The sequence below is a fragment of the Palaemon carinicauda genome, chromosome 24 (assembly GCF_036898095.1).
Source record: "Palaemon carinicauda isolate YSFRI2023 chromosome 24, ASM3689809v2, whole genome shotgun sequence".
NCBI lineage: Eukaryota > Metazoa > Arthropoda > Malacostraca > Decapoda > Palaemonidae > Palaemon > Palaemon carinicauda.
This window is the reverse complement of record NC_090748.1, coordinates 65263377-65270921: the sequence shown is the minus strand read 5'-3', so window position 1 is coordinate 65270921 and position 7545 is coordinate 65263377. Positions and strand designations below refer to the sequence as shown.

Here is a 7545-nt window from a genome sequence, read left to right as displayed (position 1 = left end):
AATCCCTCAATTTCTGAAGGAATCCTGAGAAATCCTACGCAGGGATTTTGTCACTAGCCAAACCCGAAATCAGACTTAAGCTTCCAATCAATCTCAGAAACTTGCTTTAAGAAAGAAATTAACTGGCCTCTTCTCAACTTGTTCAAAAGCTATAGCGAATACATTTCAATCTTCTCTTGATGAGAAGACTGGGTTTCTCTTCCAAGTGCAATTATCATCATTATCATTATTGCTAGAAAAGCTACAATCATAGTTGGGAAAGCAGAGTTCTACCAGCTCAGGGGCTGCAACTAGGAAAACAGCCAAGTGAGGAAAAGAAATAAAGAAGTAATGAATAAACTATGAATTATGAATAATAAAAACGATACATAAACTTTTTACTACAATCAAGGGAATTCTGTAATCAATTTGAACTTCTGGAGTTGCATCGATTCAACTACCATATCAGGATGATAATCCAGAATTCGATCACAGCTGGAGTAAAACTTTTAAGATATTGTGTAATATTGAGTCTCATGACTGTTGGAGTCAACTGCATACTTAGTACTACTTACTGTATGGTACTGTCCGGGATGATCTGAATACAAAGGAAGGTCAGAATTATGAAAATCTTATGCAAAATGCACAAAGAACTAATTGAACGACTATGCAAGAAATACAATATCCAGATCAGGGTTAAGGAGTTTGATAGAACGCAAGTTTCTGTGTAACAAATTAAGATGAGACAGGAAAACAATACTCAAAACATGGCAGGATGAGAGAATTAAAAAATTTCCTTCGGATAGATTGGTCACGAAAATCTTAACCGGGCTTTCTCAATATGCCAATTTTGTTGTGCAATTGAAGGAGAAGCAGACCAGAAGCGTATCTTAAAAGTAAATTTGCAATCAAGAATCACACCTAGATTTGAAAATCATTAGCTGTAAACCACATAGTTGAAGACATTGATCTCAACGTAATTTGAACTGATGCAAAGAGAGTAACATTACCCTGATATGCAACAAGCTAATTATCTATTCCATTCCCATATAGTATGAAAACTGATGGGCCGCGAATACTACCCTGAATAACATAAGATATTACATATATGTAGTCACTATGATATCCATCAGCAATTACTCTTTGCAATCAATTCCTTAAAAATCCAATAATGATACTAATAAAAGGCCCACCTACTCCCATCTGTTTAAGTTTGAAGGCAAGTGCCATATGATTAACAAAGGCAGTAGTAAAAGCAAGGCCATCCACATAAACTTTTTACAACAATCAAGAGAATTCTGTACAGTATTGCAAATTATAAAAAACAGATAACACTTGCTTAAAAGGCCTATGTGAAACATTTCTGTCTAAGATCGGCTGTTCACGATTAGCAATGTATCTAAATTTGGATTAAAGGTAAACGTGTGTAAATCAATATTTAATCCAGCAATTAAACAACAAGTTACTCCTACAATTATCAGATTATATGCTGATGACTCTTATTACAGATAGTTTATCAAACTTGGTTTCGTGGCTTTGCCTGCAAACAAGGTTATATCGGAAAGAACGGCAAGCAAATTATCATGAGGAAATACTTGCTGTAGTCGAATCCAGGAAATGAAATTCACTAAGCGAGTTGGAATGTTATTGTCTGTGCTCTTCAAACCAATCCTTTGTCGCTGCAAGAAAAGTAAACATTACAGATCTTCATTATACGTGGTAACATAACTATCTAAATTAATGGAAAGAGCAAAGAAGAAGATTGGGAGTTCATTATTAACACCACTTAAATCCCCCTCGTCGATATTTCTTTGAGCTGGTTGTATTCGTAAATTCAGTATTCCGGTGTTTTGTTTTTGGTGAAAGCATTGACTTATAAATCGAAAGCTAAGGGCAGGAAATGAACATGATACTGATCTATGGTGATATTGTTTCGTTTATATACATACTTAGTTTAGCTTGAAGAGCATTCACTGTAAAGATATAAACCGACTTAATAAACTCTGCTATGAAAAAAGACATAGGATTAAAGATACCAACGGAAGACTTATTCTAGCTGAGTGTTTGTCCGTTTAAGATGACTTATGAAAAACTCACAAATAAAGTTGGACAACTACGCTGTTTCTCTCGCTGACATCAGCACTTCTTAAGAAATATATTTATCTGCATAAATCTACCTAATGCAGTTGACTCCAAAGAAGAGCAACACATATAACTGAGTCCCTGTCTCATTTATCTCTTCATTTCTGGATCATGAATGAACTCCTGTGCAGTAAAAACTTCCACAGAATAATAGTCGCTGCAAATATTCCGGGCGAAATAAGCCCCACCCTCTGATGATGTCATAGCCAATCACGTTGTCTCCCATGTTAGCAGCAGTCACAAAACATCCCCTTACAAATTTCAAACTTTACTAATTCATAATCACTTCAAGGGGATGTGTTATGACCGCTGTTAATGAGATAGACAATAGGATTGCCTATGACATCAACAGGGGTGGGGCCTATTTCGCCCGGAACCTCTGCAGCAACTATAGTCCCTCCATACACATACACAGAAGGCTCATCAGCATTGCGTTGAACTCACTTTGACACACTGCACCATTCAATCCTACCTTGCGCTTACTCTTGTGACTCGTAGATATCAAGGACAATAATTTCCCATATAATTCTTATTCCGCCTATCCATTCCTTTTAGCTTGCTGCACTTCTACATTCTTTTCAGTAGCCTATTGCCATCCATTCTTTTCAAGTGACCGAACCACTTCCATATACTCTTATCCCTCCATTCTTCTATGCTAACCTTTTTATTATTATCATTATTATTATTATTATCATCATTATTATTATTATTATCATTATTATTATTATTATTATTATTACAAGCTAACCTACAACCCCAGTTGGTAAAGCAGGATGCTATAGGCTAAGCCCAAGAGCTCCAACAGGGAAAAATAGAACAGTGAGGAAAGGAAACAAGGAAATAGATAAACTACATGAAAAGTAATGAACAATCAGAATCAAATATTTTAAGAACAGGAATAACATTAAATTGGATCTTTCATATATAAACTACAAAAACAAGAGGAAGATGAGATAGAATAGTATACCCGAGTATATCCTCATGCAAGAGAACTCTAACCCAAGACAATGGAAGACCATGGTACAGAGGCTATGGTACTACCCAAGACTAGAGAAAAATGGTTTGCTTTTGGAGTGTCCTTTTAGAAGTGCTGCTTACCATAGCTTAAGAGTCTCTTCTACCATTACCAAGAGGAAAGTAGCCATTGAACAATTGCAGTGCAGTATTTAACCCCTTGAGCGAGAAATTATTGTTGAGTAATCTTAGTGTTGTCAGGTGTATGAAGACGGAGGGGAATAAGCAAAGAATATGCCAGACTATTCGGTGTCAATTTCTCCTATCCCACTCAAAGTATTATTGTAAGTAGGTCAAGGACAGTTGCTCCTCAAAATCCGGATCTCAGAACTGATAATTTTTTCCTAACTCTGGATGACGTGTTTAAAATTTGAGGTATGATTCTCAGCAAATTTACTTTTGAGAAACAAATTAGGTCTGTGTCTTCTTCAATTGCACAAAAGATTGGCGTATTGAGAAAGTCTTTTAAGATTTTCGGTGATCAATCTATTCTGAAGAAGTGTTTTCATTCTTTCATTCTACCTTGTTTCGAGTATTGTTCTCCTGTCTGGTTTCAACTGCTGATTCTCATCTTAATTTGTTGGACAGGAACTTATGGTCTATTAAATTTCTTATAACTGATCTACATATTAGTCTCTGGCACCGTCGTTCAATTAGTTCGTTATGTATGTTGTATAAGATTTTTCATAATTCTGATCATCCTTTACATTCAGATCTGCCTGGGCAGTGCTATCCTGCTCGTAATACTATGTTTGCAGTTAATTCTAGATCAGGCCTTCTCCATCATGAGGCTCAATACTACTCAGAATTCTAGAAGTTTTATTCTAGCTGTGACCAAGTTGTGAAATGATTTTCCTAATCGGGTAGTTGAATCAATAGAACTTTAAAAGTTCAAACTTGCAGTAAATGTTTTTAAGTTAAACAGACTGATATAAGTCCCTTTTTATAGTTTATGTATGAAAGATCTGTTTCAATGTTGTCACTGTTCTAAAAAAAATTTATTTCAATTGTTCATTATTATTTATATACTTTATCTATCATTTTATTTACTTTCCTCAGTTGGCTATTTTACCCTGTTGGAGCTCTTGGCTTTGTAGCATCCTGCCTTTCCAACTACGGTTGTAACTTAGATAATAATAATAATAATAATAATAATAATAATAATAATAATAATAATAATAATAATAATAATAATAATAATAATAACTAAAAACATTAGAATTGCTGAAGCAATTCTTAGAAAGAACTCCACACACAATTTGCCAATAATTCTCTCTTAAGCATAATGAAACAATAGAGAGATTGGAAATAGCATATTATTGATTATAGGCATACGAAAGGACCTAAACTACACTTTTTAACCAAGTAACTAGCATTTTACTGTTAAGGTTGCCTTGGAAGGCCACCTAACCCATACTTTTCAGTCTTGAATGAAATCTTGCATGAAATCGGACTGAATAGCAGCCTAGACTTTTTCAACTTTTTAAACAAATATTTTTTTTTTTTTTTTTTTTTTAAACATCGTCATGTGACCTTGAGATAAAGGTTATCCATATTGCGCAGTTTATTTTATCCTATGGCTCTCTACATTTCCACCAAATTTGGTCCAAATCAGCCAAGTAGTTTCTGATTTAGCATCTTCGACATTGTTGCAGCCATTTTTGACGTTATGATATATCTGGAACTAATGAACAGAATAGGCTCAGACTTGTGCCTGCCCTAGATCATGGCCCAATGTAACTCTAGCAAAGATTTGAAGGCAACTGATGAAGCTGTTCTTAGGATCCCGAAGAGAAATCGTTTTAAATAAGTTTTGCTTTGTGGATAGGGGTTGCTGTATGCACCTGCACAATTTTCTTGATTTATACTTCATACGTATGGGTCGCTTTATTGCTCCAGTCTGAAAGCAAACACTTTAAAATTGGCCGAGTTAATAGCGATCAGGAACCAGAGAAGGAAAATATATTGTGTGGAGTTCTAATAATAATAATGATAATAATAATAATAATAATAATAATAATAATAATAATAATAATAATAATAATAATAATAATAATTTGTAAACAGTACATCTCAACCGTTTCAGTCTTATTTTCTTATTCCGCTTGTCTTTAATATCAATAATTCACTTCCAAAAAGGAGAGTTGGTTGAGCAAACACTTCAAACAATCCTACCCTTGACTTTCATACAGTTCAAATTATCTTGCCAATATTTGCACATATCATTCAATCTTTTTTGTTTCTATTCTGATATTTACCTTTCCTCGTATTTTGTCATCATCCGTTACATTTTCTACAAGATATCTAATATGAATCAGCAACTTTTATTTATCCACTATCCATAATGATCTTCACTTGTCCGTCCTCATTATTTCCTTTTATCCTCAGTACCTTACTCGTGCTCACATTCACTCTCAAATTTCTCTTCTTGCCCTTCAAACTCTGTTATCAGCTTTTGGAATTTCTCTATAACTGTTCCAAGTCAGTATAATGTCATAATTCTACAACCTGTCCACAATTCAATTTCTTATCCAATAGCTTCTCGCCTTTATCAGGTGTTCTTTCTCTGGCATCTCGAACCATTCGATCCACAAAGATCTTAAATGGCCATGAAGACATAACACACACTTTCCTTAGACTTACACCAAGCCAGTCATAAAATGTTTAATGTTCTCTACCATCTACATTCTCACCACTCTTCACATCTCTAATAACATTTCCTTGGCATTCACTTTCTCATAGACACTATATTCTTTCTGGGTTGATATTAACCTCCTCTTTATTTGTATTACATGTCGCCTTTTCATTAAAGCTTTGACGTCTTAATCTGACTACTTACTATTTTCATTCTATCTTTCTGCCATTTCATATCCACAGAATCCACGAAATCTCCTGTTGGCCCACTGCACACACTTTTACTTGTTTAGAGAGGACACTTTAATGTGGTGAAAGGGTTTGTGCATTACCACGATCAGTAAACCTGTACTAATCATGGCCACCCATGCTAAGGTTGTTTGTTGTCGGTGATCAGACTAAAATCTCCCACCATCACCAATCCGCAATGGCTAGCATGGTGATGAAAATGGCCAAACCCAAGACCAACCGCACTCACCTAACTACCAGCTAAACAATTGTCAGCTTTAGTCAACAGTGTCATAGCATAGAGGGATATGAGAGAGTAAAATACTGTACATGTCTTGCCCTGGAATCTATATTAGTTCGTCTCTCGACCAGGATGAGATACCATTGGTAGATAGGCTATTAGCTATATAGGCCTACAGGAGTGTGTATGAATATGAAAATATGATAAAAAATGTCAATAAAAATAGTGAAGTGGGATCAAATCCTATTTCAATAAAAAAAAAAAAGGATGAACTTCCATATCAAAATATGTCCGAGTGCAGCCTGATATGCATACAATTACCGGCGCATAATAGAATAACCCTCTCTCTCTCTCTCTCCTTGTTAACCCAACGACAGTAAAGAAAAGATCGAAAAGTCGCTGGAATTTCTTTGGCATTTGTGCGATCAATTTGGTCTTTTGTTTATATTTGGACCCGAGATTCAAAGAAAACACAGCAAGTTTTAGCAACTGACAGACGAAGAATAACGTTCGATATATTTTGTGCGAAAAAGAGGTGCAAGTGTTCTAAATCACGAGACCAGTGAATAACAATAGGCTCTGTAACCCAATGCAAATAAATTCTCCTCACGTTCCCAAACAGAACATTCGGGACCACAGTGCCAGCCAGAATCATGGTACAGTACTTGACATGGTTTATCAGTGCACTGTGCTGTTATCAGAAAGCTGATTACAGCCAAGTAACATTGGGAGATACGATATGTGTGTGAACGTTAATCTTTCAGGCCTCCTCTGTTGTTTGTATTTCATCTCGAATAGCTATTTTTTAATATATTTATCAAATATGGTGTTTGTTATCAATGTGCTTGAATAGTCACTACCCTCAAACATACCTGGAATACTAATAGTTCATTAGTGTTGTATATAAAGATCCCAGCATTGCCGCCGACTCGTCTTCTGGTGGGATATAATTATAGGCTTTTCATTAGTGTATGTTTAATCTGGCTCAGCCTTTACATCTCTGATAATCTCTTACTTACTTGCGACTCTCGAGTGAGAGTATGTAAACAAAACTCATACACAAATACGAAAAACAAAAGAGCATCACTCTTAAAAAAGACTGGATCCTACTGTTATGCAAAAGTAAGAAGAATAAAATTCTTGAGCCAATTAATAAATGATCAACTCTTCCATAACATACGCTACTACACTTATAAACTATGTTGGAACACGTTTGATTAATGCAATACTGTGCAACATTACTCTTAATACCCGTAGTGCTTATAGTATTAAAATATAAAATACATAACAGTCTCCTCCCCCTTAAC

The 7545-nt window shown here is 35.2% G+C and overlaps 1 protein-coding gene across 1 annotated transcript in view; it reads left to right on the top strand.

Annotated features, from left to right (window-relative positions):
- Positions 1 to 7545, top strand: part of LOC137618131 (putative inhibitor of apoptosis) — a 55988-nt gene that overhangs the window by 24292 nt on the left and 24151 nt on the right. The gene's annotated exons all lie outside the window — the stretch shown is intronic.